Source organism: Protopterus annectens, chromosome 2.part2 (assembly GCF_019279795.1).
Source record: "Protopterus annectens isolate FY-2018-M chromosome 2.part2, PAN1.0, whole genome shotgun sequence".
NCBI classification, from domain to species: Eukaryota; Metazoa; Chordata; order Ceratodontiformes; family Protopteridae; genus Protopterus; species Protopterus annectens.
In genome coordinates this window covers 612,073,736-612,100,610 of record NC_056730.1, presented here as the reverse complement: position 1 = coordinate 612,100,610, position 26,875 = coordinate 612,073,736, and positions in this window count along the sequence as shown.

Genomic DNA, 26,875 nt, shown 5'->3' with positions numbered 1-26,875 from the left:
GTACATGTTGGGAACTGCCATAGCTGTGATTCATCACCATGTGTTAGAGACTGACGGTGTTCTGGAGGATGATGCTGACAACCATCGCAGGCCCTGGAGGAGGAGAAGAGTGTTCAGACCAAGGGTAACCTACCAGGGGCTACATGATCTGGAGATAGTAGAGTGCTACAAGATGGACAGGGACATCTTACAGCAAATAGTTGAGCTGTGCCGGCCACGCCTGAGAACCAGAAACAACAGAGGGGAACCCATCCCAGTGGACACGAAGGTATGTGCAAGCTTGTGAATACTAGCCACAGGTACCTTTCAAATTCCAACTGGAGATATAATGGGGATCTCACAGGCATCAGCATCCAGGGTACTACACCAGTTCCTGGATGCCATGTTACCACATGCCAATGAGCATATATACTTCCCCCAAACTCAGGAGGAGTTGGCCAGCAATATGCGTCACTTCCACCATGTGGCACACTACCTGGAGGTACTGGGTGTGATAGACTGCACGCACATACATATCAAGTCACCATCCAGTGAGCATGGTAGGCGCTACATAAACTGCAAGGGATTCCACTCCATCAACTGCCAGGTTGTGTGCAATGCCCAGGGCATTATCATGGATGTGTGTGCTGGCAGCCCTGGAAGCTACCATGACTCCCATATCTGGCATGCCTCACAGCTGTATCAGGTATTTGTCAGGGGGGACATCCCACATGGCCACCTTGTGGGGGATGCTGGCTATGCACTGGAGCCGTGGATGATGACTCCCATCAGAAATGCACACACACCCATGCAAGAACGCCATAATGAGGCACACGCACAAACCAGAATCATCATAGAGCGTGTGTTTAGGGTGCTGAAATTACGGTTCCATTGCTTGGACACATCTGGTGGAACCTTGCAGTACTCTCCAGGCACGTGTGCCCACATCTTCATAGTATGTGCCATGCTACATAATATGATCCTGTGGAAACAGCTGCAGCAGGGACAAAATGGTGAAGGCCCTCATAGCCCACCGCAATTGCCAAGGCCATCACAGGCACAGAGGGATTCAGACCACGAACACCCTGTGCCAGCCCCAGTAGGCAGACGGAGGCATGCCCAATATGCCTATGCCTTGGCAAAGAGGGAACGTATAGCACATACTCTGACAGTGTAGGCCCCTACAGACTGACACACCTCTCCACCTGCACACACAGTAAAATGGATGGCACACACACACGACCACCTGCAAATTGTAATGTATAGCTGGCCTACTGTGTGAATCCTACATAGACAGCCCTCAAACATTGTACACACAACAGCTATTGGAACAAGGAATGCCAACACCTGAACAGTACATGCACCTATCAGCATATGTTGGTGCTGTGTGTATAGGTTCCTAGGTACATCGGTAGGTACACGCCCGATTGTCAGAGGCCATACACCAAATGAGGCAAACAGTGTCTGCTGTCGACACAACATCGAGTAACCAACTGTCACTCAGTGGAGCAGAGGCAATCGCGGGATCACATGTGTGTAAGCACTGTTCTCCACTCACTCTGCACGGATTCCTTGCTGCGTTAATGAGGGGCTCCACATAATGTAATCATGGATGTCATGTCAAGGCATGGGGTGTACCAATGACAGGTATCCATCACCCCAGCATGCCCCACCTACGGTTGTTTGAAGGTGTAGCACATTATCGTGTGTGGCTCACTGTGATATACATACCCAATGCTGGAGCACATCCAGTAAACATCACATGGACATACCATTAATTGGACTCATCCATATGTAAACTAACTGAGTTACCCCTGTGATTGCAGTATGGAGTAACAGCCGTAGTATACTCCACATACAAAACGCCATAAAACGTGTACAAATCCCAGATGCCCAAGTGGTAAATGCAGTGACCATCGTGCATGTTCCCGGTCCCACATCCTGCAAGGGATGTAACGTAATCCCGAAGGCGCGAATAATGCATGTCGGATGCAGGTCATCAGATCATGTTTAGCACACGTTAGCGGGAATATGCGTTGCCCAGTGCTGGTAAGCGTCGTTTAAATATGACTATACGGATATGCGCGAAACAGGGCTAAGCTTCTCTGAATATCACACAGATCACGGTCAATGATGTCCAGAACAGGTGAAACCAGCATTATTCACCCCTGTACTAATAGTGCCTGCTCTGAAGGGTAAAATGACCACTGCCAGGAGTAGAACACGCAATCATGTATACAATCACCTAACACTATGGTAGCCAAGATGTACCTACGGCAGGTGTGTAATGTGACAGGTTCAAACACAAACGTGCGGAGTCCAGGAAACAGTATACACCGACAAGTACACAATGAACGGTGTATTCTGCCTGTCACTCTCTCTGTCAGAGATATATATATATATATATATATATATATATATATATATATATATATATATATATATATATATATATATACATATATATATATATATATATATATATATATATATATATATATATATATATATATATATATATATATATATATATATATATATATATATATATATATATATATATATATAGATATATATATATATATATATATATATATATATATATACATATATATAATACAGATAGAAAGGGTGATAGAGAGATATATGTTGATATATACAGATTCACCGATATCTGCAAATATATAGATAGGTCAACAACATGTACACAACCATGGAGGTACAGATAAATAGGATACCGCCAACTATGGAATGTGTCACATACTACACTCATAACCATGAGGCTGAAAGACAGAAAGAACACAGTACCGGAACACTAGAACCGCGAGTAATATTATCACGATATGAAGAGACATTTAGTTACCGCTGCCGGTGTTGCGGTCCACGTAGGTACTGTGTTCAACTGTGTTTGTGATTGCCGTAGCCTGTGTATGTGTGTGTTGAGGGTGCCGTGTGCATGTCCGTGTGACTGTAATGTGTGTGTGTGTGTGTCTGCATTGTGTGTCGGTTAGTGCCAACTCGGATGTAGATCATTATGGTAGGTGTGGTTATAGCTAGCCGTAGGCATACGGTTACCACCTGTCCCACATTAGGAGGGACAGCCCCTCCCTGGGCAGTTGTGTCCTGACATAAAACATTAAAAAGGGCAAATGTCTGAGATTGTAGGACACTATTATGTCCCATATATTATGTAATAGTTGCATTAAATAGTTATGCCTGTATGTAAGAAACATAAATGTTACATGCAATATGATAAGTAGCCAAAGTCCTACAACAATAAGTATGTATTGAGGATAAAAGTATGTGCTATCCTGTGTACTGACCATGGGTATGTGTCAGCCTGTAAACACTGATGTGTGTCCCGCAAGTGTCCCACAATGGCCGTTTGAAAAGGTGGCAACCCATGCCAAAGAGGTTCAGTTACCAACACAACTGCAATGAGTGCAAATATCTGGGACAGAAATACACGGGACAGCTGTCATTTAATAACATTCCTTTACATATAGCTGTAATTCCGGAGGTATGGAAGTATCAACCTCACCTGCATACTATATAGAAACCAATTATCAATGGCCCAATGTATATGCCCGTAAAAAAAGTCTACTAACTGATAGGTCTTTAATTAGGGAAGGAGCCCACACACATATATGGAATATGTAGAAATGCAAGCCCCACAAACCTGTATATGCTACGTACACCCACCTACATCCCCCACACACTAAACTATAGCAATACAGACTGTAATTACAGCACAAACATCCAGTCAGTCAATTATATCTGCAGAAGCGTTAACATACCTTGTGACAGACACATTTTAAAGGCGCCATGTGAAATCGTAGCCGTTGTATAATGGAACAAACGGCGATGTTACAGGTTTTGTTTGCAATAGTCCCTTATCAGACGGTTGGGATGACAGGTACACTCACATGTAGAACCACATACTCTAGCCGTCACACACAATCCATGGGGGACATGAATCCAAACTATCCATGTCTCTACACATAGCAGTTGCAATTACACACAACAAAACACAATACAGGCCGTCTCCCCGAAGGTAGGGCAAATGGGCAATGCCCAAGTGGAGAATTCAATTATACCCCACTGTTGCCACGTAATTGGCGAATGGAGTAGCTGCACAGCTGATGTGCAAGTAATAATTCACTCAGGAACACCAATTGGCGGTAGGAAACCACATGTTACAGGTATCGACGTATATAAGGATGACTTGCCAGACATTCAAACCATATGCTCATCCCATAGAACTGTTTAAACAGTGTAAGAGAGAAAGTTACGAAAGTCCGGAACGATAACAAGGTATGTAGAACACTCAGTATGTAAGTGTATGTATAGCCTGTTTTGTATTAATTATGTTAGTGTATGTATAGCCTGTTTTGTATTAATTAAAAGTGTCCGCAATGCATAAAGTGGGAAAAGGTATTATGTAGTGATGTCTTGCTGAGCATAGTAACGCTTGTAGAAATTGTGTGTCCTGCAGTGGGCCACAAGGTAAACATCACAGACACCACAAGGGATGCTACTTGAGGGCTTTAAACAGAGCAATTCCATACCACCCGCCGTCAGTGGTAGGGTATGTCCAACAAGTACGTGCCATAGCAGGGGATAGTATATGTTGATATACTGTCACAGTAGGCATGTGTATGGGCATATAACGAAAATGACATGTCTAAGGTGGTCCCGCTGTGCAAGTATGCTTTGCATTATGGGATAATATGTAAAATATGTGTAATGTACAGTATTGTAGGTAGATATGTCAGATATTCTACACAGCATAACAGACATATCATGCATACCAAAGGTATCGTCTATTGGCATGTACAATATACAATAACAGGATACATATGGCTTGTAGTCACGGGACACTGTAACAGCATGATAGCTAATCTAAATGGAAGAGCTACTCAATTAACCATGCACAAAGGACATGTAATAGCTTCACAGGTTCATAGTGGGGTACTATGCAGTCTGACAAGTCTATGTGTAAGCCCAACTACAGTGTTTACACCAGCGGCACCTCTCTAGGGTAGTGTCCTGTCTGTGAACAGCAGAACCATGTGTTACCTGCACCTCTGCACAGTACAGCCACTGCAGTGATCCCTGGCATACATGCGTGTCTCCCATCCACCAAGTGAGGTATCACATGAACAATGCTACTGAGTGTCCCTGCGTGATGTACATAGGAATCATGTTCCAAAGCATGGTGAGTGTCTGGTTTGGGAATGTAACCCTCAAGCACATCCCACTCATCGTTGCGTGTGTGCACATATCCATGAGCATGTTGCTCACAGTGGCTTTTGCTTATGTCGCTTATGTGGAGTATATTCATGAATATTGCTGTGGACATGGGCCCTGTCTGTTCAGCAGAGGTCACTCCTGAGTATGTAGTATGCAAATGTGTACAGATGTGGTGTCCATAGTTCTGCTGCATACGTCAACCGTCGGAGCTCAATAAACGTAATGGCGTGTTAATGTTGTGGTATGTAAAGCCATAACTGTTCTGTAAGATACAGCCTAAACGGGGTGTTGTACCCTTGAATGTGTGTATACGTCTGGAGTTCAGAGGTAAAATGGATGCCTATGTTCCAGTTACAAACCCAGTACAGATAAGTGTGGCCATGTAGAAGGATATCCAAGCCACAGTGGCGATATGGTTATCAAAAGAGTGGGTGCGACATATGTGTGTACTACAATCACATACAATGTGACATGTATGTAGGGGACTACCACCTATGTTATAGTCAGTGGGTGAATGGTGTAATGTAAAGGGGATGTTCATGCACCTTGTGTCATGCAGCTTGAGGCCATGATATTGATATCAGGTATCCATCACAGTGACACCCTTATGAAGGGAGTCAGTATCAGCTGGTGGATCAATCATGGCGCTTTGTATACAGTTGTCTGGAAAGCTAGTCAGGGAAAGTCCCTCTGTGTTAGCCTGTACCTCAGGGAAGCATATACCAAACATGAGGGGCCCTATGACTGAGGACTGTGGTACGCCAAGTGTAACTAAAATACAGTAGGTACTATGGTATGCTACCCTCATTTTGTGTGTCCTGTCCGTGAGCCACTTTGCATAACATCCTGAGAGATAGGGGTCGATGTGCAAGTGGATGTGTATGTTGTCAATACCAGAATGGAGATCGGTGCTGAAGGCCAATGAGAGGACAATGTAGGCTGTGTGGACTCCCTTACCATCATCAACTACCCTGGTAACTGTATCAAAGGAGTCCACCAGGTGTAGGAGCCATGATCTGGCCCTAACAAGTCCAACCTGGGTGGCATCAAAGGACCGGAGCCCACCAATGTCTCTGAGAATTACTTCCATGATGATGTGCCCCATAGCCTTGCAGAACAGTCCAATCAGGCGTATAGGGCAATAGTCCCTCTTGTGCATTGTGGCGCCACCTGTGTGGAGTGTGATAACTGTTGCTGTGTGCCATGCAGGGGCCACAATGTCTGATACAAGGCTATTACTGAATATGGTGGCCAAGTGGGGAGACATGTCATTCAGAGGTTTGTGTAAATCACAGCCTGGGATGTTGGACGGTCACATGGAGTCAGTGTTCCAGGCCTTATAGAGTGCAGTTTAGTACTGTGTTGTTGTGACCGCAGGGACACCGCAATGCTCCTGCATGGATTGTGGCCCTGTAGGGAGTGAGAGGGTGTAATGTTAGCATTGAACCCATCCACCAGCATGTTGCCAACATCACTTGGTTCTGTAATGTTCTTGAGTAACTGTTGTATGTCAGAGCAGATGTGGGTATTGCCATTGACTACTGACATACATCCATAATGCCTTGTGGTACACCCTGGAATGTGTCGCAGTAATGTTTACTTGGCTAGGTTCGGAGTATGTGATGAGGGATCCCGTAGCCCTACTGAGGCTGACCAGTGAGCTACCCCACCCATGGGATTGTACTCCACTTTGCAACAGCCTCCACCTGTTGTTGTAAATTATGTCCATGGAACTGGACCCCCAGAGTGGCATCCGTTATCTGGTGGGCACCATCATGGCTCTGTGTGGAATAGCATGATCCATGCAGTCGTGTAAGTGCTAATGAAGTGCACTGGGGTATGTTTCAGCATTTGTATGTGCATTGTCCATCTGCACGGGTGTCATGACATTAACTACTGCTGTCATAAGACGTCTGTAGTAGGTGTTGTAGTACTCTTGTACTGTGTATGCCGTGAAGGGTGTGGTGCCGGGATGTGGATAACAAGGGTGATTAGCATATGTTCGGAATCCACCAACGAGGGGATAACCCCAGATGTGGAACACCAGTCACATGTTGGTAGTGTCCATGTCTAGGATATTGTTGGTCTTGGAGGTGGTGTGTATGGGTTGATCCAGCCGAGTGGAGGTTATGAATCCCAGACAGCATTGGCCTAATGTGTCGGTACATGACTGGCTATCCCAGTTAAGTGTGGGGTAGTGTCAGTCTCACATCAGTAGTACCTGTCTGAACACTACTGTCCAGTACACCAAGAAATGAGGTCTGGTAACCGTGGGGTATGTTGTTGAATCCATAGCATGTTACAATGTGTATAGCAGTTCTGGCCACAGTTAGTTGCACGTGGAGCACCTCTGATGCATTGTGCTAAGTAACTAGCCAGGATGTGTGTACAACATAGTGGAATATGGGAACACCTCAGCTGTGGGTGTGCCGGTCCAGGTTACATGGCTGAAAGGTGTGGTCTGTATAACCTGTCATTACAGGTGTGCTCTGCAGAGCCTAGATGCAGGTCCCAGTCACTTCAGAGATATTGAAGTGGTCCATTATAAGGAGTGCCTTGCCTGCGTGCGTCAGAGATGAAGATGTCAAGCATTGTGTCACATGACCCCATGTTTTGCTTGCCTGTTCCCGTTCTGGTGGTGAATGTTATTGGAAACTGTGCAAGACAGGCAGTATAGAAGCAGCAAGAGCCTTACATGTTATCTGTACTCCCAGGGCTGACAGGTGCAGGTCATCTGTGCCAAAGCATCATGTTTTGTTGACCATGTCAGTCAAAGCGGACAGATACCAAATGCCTGTGGAATGACAGCAGAAGCATAGGCAACTGTTGAAGTGACACAGTCAGTTGTTGTACAGTGGTATCAGGTCCGGATGAATGCATAATGCTCCCCAGGGCTTGGCCCATAACTTCAGGGCTACAAGACCAGTGAGCTATTGCATGTCCCTGCACACTTAGTCTGTGAAGTTGCATCTCAGGGCAGTCACACTAACATGGAGAATGACAGTCAAATTGTACCTGGTGAGGTGTGGCATGGGTGCATAGGTTATGTTGCAGAACAAGTTACCCGACAGCAAGATGTAAGCGACTATCGCCTTGTGTAGCCTGCTGAGTGGGACATCAGTGTGACTGCCTACAGAGTCACCTATGACTGGTATGTTGTGTATGTTATAACACCCTATTGGCTGTATGTGATGGGCACACATGAGTCTGTGGGCTATAAGTTATTGTTGTTGTGTTTGGTGATGGGGGCTGCCTTTGGTACCTACACAGAGTATGGAGAGGTACTGCACAAGTTGTGCTCGTATGTGTGGCTTGTGGTGGTGGAGATCTAGTGAGACTATGTGATGAGTGGGGTATGTTGCAAATGTTACACATCCCCACATGATTGTCAGGTTCAGTCAGGGTTGGTGACAGCATTACCCCCAGCATGGCTGCATATGTGCATCTCCCACAGGCTGTAGTGTCGTATGTTGGGAGGTGAGCATTGACTGTGTACATGAGACAATTGCTCTATTGCCACATGTACGCCATATTCATCATACAGACAGGCAATAGCACTGGTACGTGACAGTTGGACATGCCTGTATATACAACCATGTCTCACAAGATATGTGAGTTACATGTGTACAACAGCTGTTGTACTGTAAGCAAGCTGGAAATGTAAGGACAGACAGTGTACTTGTGAGAAATGGTGTGGAATGGGTGTTATATTAATCAGTAGCTCATGAAGTGCTCACAAGTTCTGAACAAGTGCTGAGCATGAAAATACAATACAGATAGGGTGTTGGATAATATCAACCCACAAGTGGTGATGACAGTCATAATTGGTGGCACCGCACTATTACCCTGCTGAGTATGGTCTGCAAGTCCATGAACCATTATCAATGTAGATGTTAGCAGTACAGATGTAGATGACAGTACGGATGTTTGACTACATGTACCTTCGTATGTCACAGGAGTGTTCTACCAGTGGCCTGTTGACAGAATCAACACTACAAAAGGTGCCATAGTGACATGTGCATATCACACCAGTGCAAGCTACAGTTAAACAGAATTCATGTGCTGTACTTCCCCCCTCATTGTAGCCCATACCACACAGACAAATGTGACGCATCTGTGTATGCAAGGATGTGAATGTCCATGACCTATGAGCAATAGCTGTCTCAGTGTTGTGAACAACATACAGAATGGGCTTTGTGGGTGAGGTGTGTGACATATGTGCACATTCTGACAGATGATATCAGCATTGTCACTGCTAGGTGAATATCCCTGTACCCATTAACTACTACCTAGGTTGCGGTCAACATTATGGACACTGTGTAAGGGATAGTGCTGTGCAGTTCACCTCCCTGAGTTGGTGACATCTCCAGGCCTCTTAGGTAGTCATACGAGGCACCCATGTCATGACAGGGTGACATCCATGAGCATGGAGATCATTGGACAGGCATACTCAGCACCCGGGTGACCAATATTGGATCACATATCACCTTTAAGGGGTATTGGCCATGTGTAGATGGGTGATACCAGCCTTCACAATCCTCACCTCTAGTATGCAGCATGCTGGCTACCTTGCATAAAGACATGTGCTATACTATGATGTTGGACATGCTACATGTACATATCCTGATCTGAAAGACATACGTCATGGACAGCCACCATCCTACTTCTAGGATCGCCACATGCTGGACAGATCCCTGTGCCATACATGTGACATACTCCCACCATACCATGCAACCCTGTCCATCAAAGCTGCACATGTAATCTCTGTCATACATGGTGTGATGACCGCATGGTAGATGTATTATCAACTGTCTGGATCAGTAATGTGGCACTGATGCACCTCGCGGTGGCAAAATGGCCGTTGGATACAGCTAGGAAACCTTGCCCGTACATGCTATAGTTGATAACCATCCCTGCAAATGACGTCCGACTAGCCATTGTCCCATGTCTATCACATGAGCAACACAGGCGATCCGTGGCAGGATGTTGAACAGCTGTACAGTGCTGTGTAGATGTATATGGCAAAACACATGCATGTAAAGGTTTCCATGCATATGTGTGCATTGTCACTGCTCAAGTCCATTAAGGCAGTGTATGTGTTGATATGTGACATATACACAGCATCAAGGTCAACAGCATTACCGTGGACACATCCAGGCATGTGCTGATAGGTAAGGACACCAGTGCAGGCAAACAAACATGCCCACATCAAGACAGCATTCACATGGAGTATGAACAATGTAATGAGGTGACACACATATATGGTGATGATATCCAATGCATAACAGGTGTTACATGTGTGTGACACAAACATGTCAGTCATGTGAGTGTTATGATGATTTGCAAAGATAACTGTGCAGATGTACTAGATTTACTAGAAATGTATGTGCAGCAGTATCTCTGTACATCTCTGATACTGTGACCTGTCACCATCATTATGTCTTACAGATAATGCCTCGTTCACGCCTGCCAGCGTACAGCCACCAGGAGGACGATGTCCTCATCCCATACCTCCATGAGAATTATGAGGTGTTGTTCAGCCATGTGCCACAGCATGCCCAGCAGAGTGACTACCTGTGGCAGGATTTTCGCAGGAGGGTGAATGATGTGGGTGGCCATAGCCGCACCTACCAGCAGGTGCGCAGACACTGCACAGACTTGATACAACATGCAAAACAGCGTGCCACTGCAATCACCAGAGAACAAGGTGGAACAGGTGGAGGGCCACCAACCCAGCCCCCACTCACACACACCGAGGTGGGTGTCTCCCAACCAATGAGCCTGGAGTTGCCTGGTAAGTCAGTACTGCACATATGACTATTATATCCCATTTAGTTGCATGTGTCACTGTACATTATGTAATGTAACATCATATGCAAGGTATGTTGACACACATGCTGCATACTACAGTATGCTACCCTGTGTATGCACACATGTGCATACTATATGCTATTGTACAGGCGAATGTGTTAACATGCACAGTGCACCCTGTGGCTGTCATACAGTCATGGATAATGTTCAAACTGCTGTGTCACCCCTATACAGGTACCTCTGGCGTGCCGCACAGACATCAGTCCATTGCAGGTGAGACTGTCATCAGTATCAGGCATGTTAAAGCAGAGATCTATTCACCATGTGGCCAGTTAACACTTGTACACTTGATGTTCAGTCCAGTCACGATATACAGGTCGCATCACCCATCATTCACACAGGCTACCCATGTGCAATATATACAAACAAAATGATACACTGACATGAAACCACAGTATCTGTCATTGCTACATGTGTGGACAGCTGTGCATACAATGGTGGAGGTGTTGTACAATGTAGGCATATGTACTATACATTGGAACAGCACGTGTGGTATGCAAACAGTACCACACAGTGAGCTGGGATATGGGCAGCCCACAGGAGTCACCATTGTGTTATATGCCCCTGCAATGGGTGCACACATTGTGATGTGCCATCTGACATGTCCCAGACACATAGTGTACTGGCTGCAATATTGTCAGACTGTCCCATAACACATACCACACATACCAAACATACAACCCGTTGTCTGCATAGCCCTGTGGATGGTGACATATCTGACATCTATGGGTGTATGTCATATGGGACAACACAGACATGTGAGATAGACGGCCATCACAAACATTTGGTCAACACATGTTCACACATGGCCATGGGGGATGGCCAGAGACATGTAGCTGCACAGTAGATGTGATGTGTATACACCCTGTTGCACATTGTCCACACATGGTCCAATTATAGCCTTAGTTGACTGATTATACAGTTGATGTGGTACACTGGACATCCTAAAAGCCTGTGCACAGCTAGTGGAGGTGTCACTTAAGTCTACCATATAAGATGTGTTGAACATCACGACTGTGTCATAGCATGACAGTAGTCACCTGTACAGCTTCCACAGACATTGACACCACATCAGGCCACAGATACTGTACATTTCCCTTGCTGCTGTAGGACATCACCGTTAGCTGTGCACCTCGTGTGTGTGGTACATCAATGTCATGTGGGACATGGAGAATTGACAAGTCTGCCATGTGTGGACATGGTTGCCAGGCAGCTAAGACTCTGTAGTAGTTGTGCAGGGGTGTCATCTGTAGGTCTTCCAGTGACTGTCACATGACACAGCATGGTTTGGTGTGTATACACCTCAGCATCATGGGTCACAATCCACAATTATGTCATAGGTATGCATGCAGTTATGGCTATGCAATGTGTGAATATTATGCACTGTATAGCAATATAGATGCCTCATGATGCCATGCAATGGCATAGTGTCTGTACTTCACACTGTATAGCAATGTAGATGGCTCACACTATCCTTCCATGCTCATGCACATTTGCTAAACCTGCATTCTATCTGTAGGGCATACAGACAACACTGCAATGTGATGCCCACTACGATGCTGTACATGTGTCAGGACACCGTTGTGTCAGACATGTATGCATGTTAATGCACACGTCAGCAGATTACACGTCAAGGTCACGTCAGCCATGTGTACTGTTAACCTGTTCTGGTCCACATGGTGTATCACGGGGATGCATGCTTACTACCATGATTGTGTGATCTGCATGGCTACTGATATGACACCTGCTTGCTGTAGTGTGCACCCCAGGGAGGTATGCTAACTAACACTATTAATGTCTGAGCTGCATGCCATCTGCTGTATCACATGCATGCTGCATGCCGTCTGTCAAATCACCTGCATGGTGTGTCTGTGTGTGTCTGTGTGTGTGTCTATGTGTGTGTCTGTGTGTGTCTGTGTGTGTGTCTATTGTAATTTAGAGTCTTTCTTTGCATTCACAGGTAATGTAGGTGCATTACCCTCCTGCGGTCCATCTGATGTTAGTGTCCCCACAGATACTAGCAGTGATGAACATATGCATGAGGTACAGGCAGGATTGTCAGGGGCTGAATCTGTGCCAGTGGTTGCCATCCCAGCTATGTTCCTCTCTTCCCCGCACACAGTTCTGCTGCCAACACATACCGCATCACCAGTGGCAATAGAGGAAGGACAGTCAGCATCTGTTAGTGTGGAACAGGAATGTGTGGTGGCTACAGAAGGTGTGTCTCCACACCATGGTGTCAGTGTAATGACTGCAGATGTGCCACACAGGCATGTGGCCAGTGCTGCTCGTAGGAGGACCTCTGGCAGACATGCACCTGCAGGACAGAGCGCAGCAGCTGGTATCACCAGACGCATGTTCCAGACTGTAATGGCAGCACAGGCACGTGCTGAATGGCAGAACAGAGAAGGGCAGAGGCTGCAGAGGGCTGCTATCCATACTCTAAACGACAACATCCAGGCATTGGCAAATGCTCAACAGCAGATTGCTGATGTTCTGGACAGGCGATTGGGTGACATGGTCAGAAATCTTGACCGTTGCATGGCAATCCAAGAGTGTGAGCTGTCTGTGCTGGAACATCTGGTAGGAGTGAGGCGTAGGCCACATGGACATAGGCCAGCTACACCACCTAGTGCACATCAACGTGAGCGTGCCACCTCACTTGCCCGCTCCCATAGTGCCGGTAGCAGTAGCAGTGCAACTGGTGCTGTGCTGTCCACACCAGGACACAGCAGGCCACATGGACATGGCCCTGGACATTCCCAGTGGGACACGGTTCCAGTGGAAATGTGTCGTCGGACAGTAGCCAATCTGTACCTCCGCCTGGTAGTGCCCGTGCAACCCCTGGCAGGCACAGGTCACGTGGCCATGGCCGGACACAGTGAGCTGTACATCCTGGTCTGTACAGTCTGGAGCTGTCAATAATACCCCTGCGTAGGCCTCACAAAAGGCAGAACTGTGTGCACACATACACGCACACAGCAAACACATCTGTAGGGCACCACAACACCCACATGCATACTGAACAGACATGTCCAATTAGATCACCGGCCCTTACCCACACACATGATGTCATCCATTGGTGCAGCCTATGCCCCTGGCAAACTTTACCAACCTGTGCATATGATGGAGCCTGTGCCGCATCCCTGTCATCCACACCATCGTGCAGGGACATGCTCAAATGGTCTGATGCACAGGGTGAACAGAATAGTGAGAGAAGTGTATATTACATTAGTTGTGTAAGAATAGTGAGAGAAGTGTATATTACATTAGTTGTGTACTGTTGACATGCACCAGACATACCATGTAGTACAGGTTTAGCATGCATTGTTATATGTTCACAGTATGTGTCTCGGTAACAACAGTAACAGCATGTTGGTAATGATGCCCTGGTTCCCTCCTTATGGTCTACTTGCATGTGCCTACAGGTAGCAGTGTTTGCAGTCTCCCATGTGCAACTGTGGAGTACTCACAGGCATGTATGGCAATATCAGCATGCTATACGTAGCCTCAACCTGACTGTTGGAAAGGCTAACATTCCACAGATGTCCACACATATACTGATCCAGAAGCATGTGGGCTGTTTAATAGGCTACAGTGGCTAGAGACCTGACATCCATACCAGGTCACATCACAGGTATGTTGACATGGTGCAGGGGTTGTACACAGCGGTCCGGCCGATGACAATGTTAGAGGCCACTTGATAGCATGAGGCCTCACTGTGTAGCAGTAATACCTTGCCACATTACAGGAACATGCCCACACTCACGGGGTCAACAACACTATAACACACACTCCATAGTGTTGAGGTGAGGACCCCTGCCTATGTGGTAATCATCCTCACAGTAATGTGCACCCACACGACGCAACACAGAGAAAGAACATGTACAGGTAGCCAGTACGGCTGAGACCGATGGCATCAACAGGGTAGTAGACTGCATCACCATGAGGGGTTAGGAATCCTGTGTGTTCTGTATGGTAGCATACACCCTCACTCCAGGAACCAGACAGCCATACATACATACACACACACACACTGTGGAGACCACAAATGTCATTCACATACGGATAGCTGATATGTGTGTGATATGCACACCACTGCTGCCTACGTCATGCTTTCCACACTGCAGTATGTACAGATCTCTACAACAGTGTACAGGGATGTGTAACAATTGGGATGTATTCCCCAGCATATGTGGCATATATAGTCACACAAGCAAACACACATGGCAGTACTGCGAATGATACACCTGCTATATGATGATACGTCTGACAGACATGCAGCAGTACTGGCCGCATTATGTGTACCAACGCTACCTCTGGCAATTGTGCTGCTATATGCACACGGGAGGATGTAAATGTTACAGAGGGAATGTGTCCTCAGTCAACATTGCTACCTCATGTACTGTTAGCATTCAACAGCCATGGACCCACCTTCCATTTGCATGTGTGTGATTGCAGTAGCCACTTTTCTGCATGGAGGACAGCAAAAGCTATGCTATGTACATATGTGTTGTGTGTGTGGTCCATGCACATATCCACTGCGATTACATGTATGTCATATCCAAACATGTGTGTTCTTTGGTGTACAGCAACAGTCATCTGTCACAGCTGTGTAAGACCCAGGGCCCCTGTTATGTGTAGAGCCGACCTGGTTATGTACAGTGGTATCACTGCAATGCATAACACATGATGGAACCCTGTCGGTACATGTGTAGTCTGCACAGTTGCTGTAGACCTATGTACAGTCCACTGGTCATGAATCACACGGTGTTGTGGTAATATATGGCTGTGTATTGCTGGTCCAATGACATGGTGATGTCTGAGGGCTACATAGTAGACCGCAGTGTGTACCTCTGTGATCTGCACCTGAGACATCCGTGAAGGCTCCTGAGTGTGTACTGGTCAGTACATGTGAGGGGCCTTCATGTACGTGGGGACAGTAACACCATACTGCGCCCTTCTGTGTTTGGAATCCATGTGCATGCATGACGGCCCTTTGCAACTGCTACGTGTGTGAGCATGCCCAGTATGCCGTTGTGTAGATAGACACACAGTACATTCCAAACTGTGCCCTTCTGTGTTTAGAATCTGTGTGCATGCAAGACGGCCCTTTGCAACTGCTAAGTGTGTGAGCATGCCCAGTACGCCGTTGTGTAGATTGACACACAGTACATTCCAAACGGATGTGTGATACTAAGTGTGTGGGCATGCCCAGTGACACCTTGTGTCGGTGATGTGCCTCTGTGTATGGGCATGGCCATTGACATCCTGTATAGTGATGGTGGTCATCCAGGCAACAGATGTCCATTTTCCACGTCACGATGGATGCCTACATTGAACACACTGGTAGACTGTCTTGAAGGGTGTACTGTCTGTGGAGTGTCCCATATCTATGTAGTGTTGTTGTAGTGCTCCGTAGATAGGCAGTTGCCCTGATCACACCACTGCCGTGTGTTTGTCTACGTCTACCTTGGGACAGTAATATGCTTTTAGACTGCTCACTATCTATACATTCCCTATCGGCGTCCTTGCCTTTGCGGATGATGTCATCTACCTAGAAGTATGCCTCTGGGAGTGCTGTGTTCAGTAATCTCAGTAGCGTGTTCTGTAACTGCGTAATGCTGTAGTGTGATAAGGTAGTCAGGTGTATGTTCGACTCCCAGCCCTGCCAAGTGTGTGTGTGTGTTTCCAGCTGCCTGGGGAGAAAGTAATGCTTTTAGATGGCTCACACCACATACATTCCCTATCGGCGTCTTTGCCTTTGCAGATGATGTCATCCACCTTGAAGTATGCCTCTGGGAGTGCTGTGTTCAGTAATTTTGGTAGCATATTCTGTAATTGCGTAATGCTGTAGTGTGATAAGGTAGTTAGATGTATGTTCGACTCCCAGCCCTGCCAAGTGTGTCCCTCTGTGTGTGTGTTTCCAGCTGCCTGGGGACAGAGTAATGCTTTTAGATGGCTCACACCACATACATTCCCTATCGGCGTCTTTGCCTTTGCGGATGATGTCATCCACCTAGAAGTATGCCTCTGGGAGTGCTGTGTTCAGTAATCTTGGTAGCGCATTCTGTAACTGCGTAATGCTGCAGTGTGATAAGGTATTAGGTGTATGTTTGACTCCCAGCCCTGCCAAGTGTGTGCCTCTGTGTGTGTGTGTGTTTCCAGCTGCCTGGGGGCAGAGTAATGCTTTTAGATGGCTCACACCACATACATTCCCTATCGGCATCTTTGCCTTTGCGGATGATGTCATCCACCTAGAAGTATGTCTGTGGGAGTGTGGTGATGCCGGAACTCGGTAGTGCGTTCTATTACTGCATAATGCTGTAGTGTGGTAGACTAGACAAGTAGATGCTCAATTCCAGGGCATGGCCGGTATGTGTTTGGCAGTTATACCGTATGTGTTGGTATCTGTGGGTGGCTAGCTGCAGGATGTGTTCAGTTTGTTTTGTTGCTGACCTATATAGTGTCCACAGCCCGCATATTCTGCCAAGACACTAGGTTGTCAACACATACATTCACCAATAGGTCTGGTGAGTAACTGTCAGCAGCCCTACTCTTACCCTTGCTATGGTCTGACCCATGTGACACAACATAACACACATGCCTTGATATTAACAACACTACATGATGTAGATGGCACATGTAGTTTCCTTTCCATTCCTGTCTAATGCATTGCTGTCATGTGGTTCGCTGTTGTGATATAAATGCCATATCTACATATGTGTGTACATGTATATGTGTGTATGTATATATACATATATATATATGTCCATGTATATATGTATACAAATAATATATGTGATATATGTAGATGTAGAGGTGGACATAGATGTGAACATATGTCTGGGGACATCAGCACTATTGACTATTTGAGCCAGATGATTTGTACGTGATAACCTGGGATTTATGTATATCGGCCATGGCATGGTGTTAATGCACATTGTCTGTGGTGTGCAGGGCCACGGGTTGTAGTCGTGTAGACACTGGTTATTTTGTTGCTGGGAAGACCATGGGACATCGAATATGGTGATGGTAAAGCACCTGTTTCCAGTTGTGTGTGGATCTGAGCGACACTGAGCAGTGGTTAATATGTTGGAGGTTCGGTATGGGTCATATAACTATTCATTAGAAGACTATACTATGCAGATGAGGTTGACTATGGTGTATCACATTTATCACCAGGGTGTGCTGCTAGTCCCTGGAGTGTATGTGTGTAGTCAGCCAGGTGCAGGTCTCGAATATAGTTGACAGCATGGAAGGGGGGTCAGGCATACTGTACGTACATTACAGAACTGTGCCTCGGGAGTGCTCCTGCCTTAGCACACCTAAGCTAGGGGTGTGTCTATACCTGCCTGGTGACGTTGGGAGGGATGACAGCAGTGGTGGAGTAGTCAGGGTGTACAGGCTGCACAAACAGGTGTTGATCAGCACAATCAGCTGATGACATGGCCAACCCACACATGAACAGTACATTAATGCGAGCAAGCAATATACACACAGGTTTCGTCCACACTCTACACCACCGGTGTATACCTGCAGGGACATTTCATGGCACAGTCCAACCAAATGACACAGGCTGCAGCAGGCAACATATACCAACATGTGCAGGAGGCTGGGGCAGTGAGGATGTGTATGCTGCCGAACAACCCTTACTGGGGTGACATAAGACTTTATAGACCGAGGGTGACTTACCAGGGTCTACATGGGCTGGGGATGTTGGAGCACTATGGGGTTGACAGAGACCTCCTACAGCAGCTTGTTGACCTGTGCCTAACACATCAAACAGGCCGAGGGAAACGCATCACACTGGATACCATGGGATGTGTTGGCCTAGGTGTACTAGTCACAGGTACCTCACACAGCACAACTGGGGATATCATGGGTATCTCACAGGCATCTGCATCCAGAGTATTGCACCACTTCACAGATGCCATGTCAACACATGCTAGTGAGCACATACAGGTCCTCCACACATGTGATTAGTGGACCAGCAATATGCATCTGTTCAACCACATGGATGAGTACCCTGGGGTACTGAGTGCTATAGCCTGCACACGTAGCACCACCTGAGGAGCAGGGTAGGGCCTACAGTCAGTGCAGGGGCATACCCTACAACAGCTAGGCCATATGCAATGGCCAGGGCATGAGATTGAATGTGTGTGCTGTCTGCCCTGGAAGCTATGATGTGTCCGATATATGGCATCTGACACAGCTGTAGCACACCAATGCCTATATGGACATCCTCTACAGTCTCCTAGTGGGGGATGCTAGGTAAACACTGGTGTAGTGGCTTATAACACCCATCAGCAATGCACACACACCTGAACACTCACACCATACTGAGGCGGATGCACAGGCAAGACATATACATGTGCATGTGTTTGGGATGCTCAGTTCACAGTTCTGGTATCCGGACATATCTGTTGGTTCTCTGCAGTATTCACAAGCTACATGCATACAGGTTGTTATGGTATTTGCTATGCTACACAATGTTATCCTTCAGTAACAGTTGCAGCAGGAACAGCATGGGGCAGGGCCACACAGCCCAACACCACTGCCAAGGCCTGTACAGGCACAGTGTGACTTGGTGAAAGAACTACCTGAGTAGGGCACAGTCAGTGAAAGCCCGTGCACAGTATGACCTGCCCTTGGCAAAGAGGCAACACAAGGCATATGCACTGACACAGTAGGTACCCACAGATTTCCCCTCTCTGACCCGCACACAGTACAGTGGATGCCAAACATGACAGTACCTGTGCTTGGCCATGTATGGGAGGTGCACTGTGTGCATCCAACATAGGCAGCACTTCAGCACCATCATCAAGTCTGTAACACAACCTGGGTATGTCTATTGACCTAACAAGTGGCAGTTGTATTAGAATGTGTACTTACCCATTGCTATGATATGTATGTGAGCATACAAGTGACTGTGGTGGCCAAATGTTAGGGCAGCAGACAGTACACATCCATAGTGGCACCATGACCTCTGTAGCACATACGGGGGTCACAATGGTAGCCTGTAGTACACAGGGTGTCCTAACCCACTGCAGATTATGGGCTGACCATCATGTGTGTCCGTACAGCCCACACACATTCCATGCAGCTGGACAGATGTGGACCAATACAGACAAATGATATACGATGGCCTATGGATATGCCCAATGACTGACCCCAACCCCCTATGACACACACAGAAGACAGCAGGCCAGGCTGCTTGATGTAGGTTGTGTAATAGGACATCCAACACCACTGTGCTGGTAATTAATGCTGGGAACTGATGAACCCTGCAACCAGCAATTTATGTAGGTCCACACACTGACATGGAGTACCCGGCAGACCAGTACAGTAGCAGCAGATGTGTACAACTGTTGGCTGTGCCCCCATCACACCTACACATGTGAGAGTCATGTGCACCACCCACGGTGCTGTGTAGGACTGTGGTTGTGGTTGCATGTCCCCCACGCTATACAGACATGTAGCAACTGTCAATGCCACATGACCATTAGCTACCCTGCAGACACAGCATGTCACCTGTCTGTGTAGAACGGAGGGGTCAGCAACACAGTACTAACTATCTGGACATGTGACACATGCAATACAGTTGACCATACTTTGCATGCTCACACACATGATGGTATTGTCAGTCTACAACATGCTTAACAGTCATACTGGGCATGATCACACACTAAAACACAGGACGGCCAGGCATGCACACACCAGTGGTCCGGACATATCTGCCAGTACATTGCTATACTGTTGGATGTCTGCGCTGTATGGTGTGTGCGGTCTATTGTCTGTAGATATGCCATGGTCTATTGTTAATTCACATGAGCTATGTGCGCAGGGTACTTCTACCATCACGTGTATAGGGCAGTTCTTTGTTTACGGACAGGCCGACGCCTTTGGATACAAACCAGGTAAGGCACAGTCCAACAGGTGGGAGCTGTTGTGCATGGGTTTGCACAGTGTTAAGCACTGCTGACCTCTGGTCACAGCACCTTATACACGTTTAGACTCCACATTTCTTTGACAGGGCACTACTGGCATACTGGTCGACAAACACGCTTACAACTGCTCGCTCTCCGACATTTACGCTTACATTTGTCACTCACGCTGGGTGTGTGTGATCCCTTGTGATGCATATTACATCAGACTACATGACTACAGTATCGGGTATGTGTAACCATTTTGCGATGGCAGCCATTCGACTGTACAGACTCGGCGGCCTGTCCAGTGATGTAATCATATTATATGAGTGTTCCTCATACGATTTGCCCCCATCTGCCTGATACATGGGAACCGATACTCTGCAATGCTGACATGTGACTTGAGTTTGTTAACGCAGCTGTCTGCCGAGTCATGCTACCGCATACCTACTGCACGTTGGCCACCTTTCAGATTGCACGACGGGAGACTGTAGATGTGACACCTTTCCCACTTTGCATGGGACAGTCCATCACACATCACATGTGACAATACCAGAACTCTCCACCAATCGGGGACATATTTCTGCAGAATCAGGGACAGGTCATGAAAAACAGGGGCACTTTTACAAAAATAGTGCTATTAACTTGACACATTGACAGAATCAGAGCATATGACTTAATACACATATTCTGAAGTTACAGTTGTTTATAACTCTTACTTATTGTCATTAGTCAGTAAGTGTAATTCGCCACCTTTCTTTCAACAGCCACTACTTTTAGGAGGGATTAAGAAGGACACAGTTAGACTTTCAGTCAAACTCAGGGACGTACCTGACATTCAGGGACAGTTGAGTGGTATGGACAATACTCTAGCCATTGCAACTGTCCTGATTAGGGGACCTTCTCATGTTGTAGGTATCTGTACTGGTTGCTTGTTACAGGTCTTGTATACCTGACACGTTGATATGTCATATGTAGTAGCATAAGCAAGTATACTGCTGCTAGACTACGCTTTTGATTTGTTCCGATATGTATATTTCTGTACTATGCATGGCTGTAAGTATGTTCTGCCCTGGTACATCTGACAGTTCTACAGAGCAGGTTCCACTCTGGCCATTCAGACTGGTGGCGGCCCTATAGACCCTATATGTAGAGCTATCACATGTGTCAAGGCAACACATACCCACAGCATACCTCTCAACTGTCCCTGATTTTCAGGGCTGTCCCTGATTTTGACTCAAATTTTAACTCTGTCCTTCTTAATCCCTCCTAAAACTAGTGACGTTTGGAGGAAAGGTGGTGAATTACACTTCATGAATAATGACAATAATTAAGAGTTACAAACTTCTTTTACTTTAGAAAATGTGTATTAATTCATATGCTCTGATTCTGTCAATGTTTCCAGTTAATAGCTCTAATATTTTAAATGTGTTCCTGATTGTTCTTGTGTTTTCTTGACTTGTCTGTGATTCTGTTGAAATTTGTCCCCAATTGGTTGAGAGGTCTGAACCACAGCCAGTAGTACACGGACGACCTCCACGGTTTGCATACATTAAGGTTATTCATGTAGCATTATAGTTGAAAATACTGTTTCCTATTACATGTAGCTGTTACTGATACAACAAATTGATGTCTGACACCACTACACACACTATATAGCCTCCATTCCCGAACTCACAGGCCATGTGCCATAACTGTCATTTTGCAAGATACAACTGCCCAGACGGGTGTGTCCCTCGCAGGCGTACGGGTGTTTAACCTCTTCTATTATGCTATCGTCTACCTGAGGTGGTCAGCAACTTATGCACTTTCTGTCAGTAGCAGAACTCACATACCAATGGGTGTGAATGAACACTGTATCAGGAACAATGCATAACACCCTGCAGGACACATTTAGACAATTGGTTCTATTAACCAGACACATTCACAGTCACATATGTATTCATTCACGTTTGTCGAGTTACATGCCGCTTATGACTCATACATGTTGTCATCTGTCATTACCTGTATTCCACCACCTGTTCACCTAATATCAGTAGTTCTGGCAGTGTTTAGTTGGACTTTGTTACATTCTGATACATAACTATGGACGTCCATGCTAATCAGGTACATGGCACTGTGTAGGTCTCTATGTATTCCCCGATGGTTTACAAACTATCCGGTAGATGTGCTCTTCAGGTTTGGTAGGTGTAGGCATATGCTATGCCCACATAGGAATATTAATGACTTCCACTGGGCGGGCCTACTACATCTCTGCCAACCAGCACCTGCACACTTAAGCCCATTAATGCATACACATGGTCCACCTACCTGGCACCCCTCTACAGTAGTCATGACAAATACTTACTGTGAGCGCAGCTGGGTATGAGCACACCCCTACACATTACCCACTCTCCCCATCTCAGGACACATGTCATACATTTTGTCAACCCATGTATTATCACACTTGCACAACCTACTGTTCCATGTACACCTACATCCTGCTCATATTAGTGTCAGCAGATTCTTTCATACCCTGCATTTTTGGGGTCCTGCAAGGGACACCGTTATCCATGTTTAAAGTGTAGACCTTGCAGAACTCTCCCACTGGTCCTTTCCTACCGGTGTTTTGAACAGCGGCAGTGTATTGATCTGTATTGCCTGTCTGTATGTCTGTCCGGCCTAGCTGGGTGATGTAGGGGGTACAACATTTCTTTATTGGATCTCCCAGTCACAAATGCCCGAGATATCTACACTGACATATAGTTTGTTTTGTGTGTATGTGTATATATCACTACCTGTTGTTTGTGTATATATATCTATCTATATATATCCGTAGTATATCCTTGTGGTGTATACATATATGTATATATATATATATATATATATATATATATATATATATATATATATATATATCCGTATGGATATATATATATATATATATATATATATATGTATGTAAATTAATATAGCTATGTGTATATATACGTTTTTATCTATATATACATCTGTGTGCCCGTTAACCTATACATTTCCTGGACATGGACACTTACACATGCATATTGGTTTTAGCCCCGCTTCAACAGCATACTATTGCCTTAGTCATTCTGACACCGACACTTCACACCGGTGAACTTGTGCACAGTATATTGCACGTTATGCAGCGGACAGATGTCGCAAGTTTTTCATGTCTGGGGTGCCACTGCTAACTGGGTTGTGATAGTGTCATTCAACCTATTCCTCGTATGTGCAGCCTATTTTTCCTGCTACTGTGTTTGTTTCTGTACACATTCATATTATGTGTGTGTGTGTGTGTGTATGTATATATATATATATATATATATATATATATATATATATATATATTTACATATATGTGTATATATAGATAAATATGTAGATATATAATTGCATATTTCTGTTATGTCTGTGGATATTTATCTATACACACATCTATCTAACTATATATATATATGAAAGTTACAGCTGTAGAAGACAACATACATTTGCTATGCTAATAGCTGCGTACACCCGTGCAGGCCCACTTGCATCTACTTATTCTGAGTTACATATGTTTACAGGTACGTCTTTAAGATTACATGTGCCTTATTCCTTATGACAGTACCACTTTGATGGAATCCGGTTAATGGACCCATGCGAACGCGGTCACCTTTACATGTATAAATGTTGGCTTTACAGCACAGAGGCATTCATTACACAATTAATGTGTGCTATAGTCGTACTTGAACTGGGAATGCCTTTACGTTGGGCGGATGCTGTAACCACTACACTATTGGTGTTCTGGCTCATTTATATGTATACCCATGGTTCATAGCTACTCTGACATACACCTCACCGCTTCCCTTACACAGCAGGCATCCATTCTCCTGCTGGGAAAACCGCAGTACTACAATTAGGACATTCCCTGTTTCCTACTGCTCTGGACCCGTGCTGCAAGTCTACTCACTCCAAGGATATTCATAACTCCTACGCTTATAGTCCTCGCACATAGCATGTTTGATTGTCAGGGTGTTCATGTGCTGGTCCGGGTTTAGGCTCGGCTGACTGGTGACTAGCACTGCTGTGGCACTGTTCAAAGATCAGATGTAGCACATGGACAGAGTTAGTCCAGAGTTTAACATTCTACCTGTGTTTACAGACGCAGGTGTTTGGGCACCTCTGGCCACATTATTGGGTCGGTGCTACATAATTTAGGGTGGGGAGTGGTTCCACTACATAATGCAAGTTGTGGGGTGGTTTCCCTTCCCATTTGACTATTTCATTCATTTATACATACAATGAATATTATTCTGGACATCTGTTATGAATTCACTACAGGTATGCAATAGTCCTGTCAACAGATGGAACAGTTGGTTGGTGTACTTCTGTGTATGGACCTCACTGATACTCGGGGACTCATGTCTACAGTGACAGGGACAAGGCTATGACAACTCAGGGACAATCACGGACACTTCTACCATGTTAGTACTATTAACTTGGAACGTGTTGACAGATTTGTAATACTACTAATTTTCTGCAGTTAAATGTGTCTATTGCTCTTCATTGTTGTAAGTAGTCATTCTCATTCAATACTTTTCCCCCAAAGGTCACTGGCTTTGTGAGTTTTTAAGGGTCTGGCCAGTTATTGTGCAAATGCTCTGACCATTGGTATCATTGACATTGTCATATGTACAGGTTGTGCTGTATTCTGGTGACTAGGGTTGGCACCATTTCAAATGGCCAAGATGGGACATTTTCGGAACACACATCAGATTTTACAAGCCGACACATACCCACAGTTAGTACAACAGATAGAACTTTACTTATTTGCCTACATAAAAGCCTATTGTTGTAGCAGTTTAGTTGCTTATTCTGTTTCTTGTAACATTTAGGTATTGTAGATATTGCAATAATTATTTTCTGCTACTATTACACAACATATGGGACATAATTATGTCCTACAATCCCAGGACATTTGCCATTTGAAATGTCTTTTGTCAGGACACAACTGTCCAACGATGGACTGTCCCTTGCAAAGCGGGACAGATGATAACCCTACTGCGGACACCAGATTGTTTGGGCCAACACATAGCCATGGTCAATGCAGGTTTAGAACATTCATTTGTTTCCTAGCTGTGAGCCTTATACCTTTGTCACTTTTGTTGTTTGCCTGTTTCTTGTACAAATTACGTTTATTCTATCCTGACGTGACCGCTTTAGGTAACTGTTACATGCAGTATGGTGCATAGTTATTTCCTACAGTCACAAGACATTTGGCATTGTACCATTGTTGGTCAGGTCACACCTACACACACATTAATTGTCCCTCACACAGTGGATCAGGGGTATCCTGTTTACGTCAGTGCCTTCATCACCCTTATACCATGTGCCACTATGCGAATGTGTGCAATATATTCTCTCGCTTATTCATGTCGGGACACGTGTGTCACGGGCAGGTGTTTGATCCTGGGTAGTAGGTTATGCATGACCATTTAGGGCTGGACAGTGTCGTGCACCACTAATGCACATTCCAACTTGTGTCCAGATATCTACAGGACTGGACTTTGTGCCTTCCATTCTAATGTTTACATAGGTTACTTATCCCATGAGGGATATCCCAAAAATTGAACAAGACCAAAACAAGATGAATACCGACCATTCTTCTGGCGTTATGAAAATGTGCTTGGGGTTTTACATGCAAGGGATACATAGTGTGCAAGCCTGCAACTGCCTAGGGTGACACTTCCTACTACATATGCATAGTGGTCACTATGTGTAGATGTGGCTGCACCAAACCAGTAGGCCAAGTATGGCTGGATTTGGTGGACGTTCAGGTAAGGGATCGGGTTGTGTGATGTGGA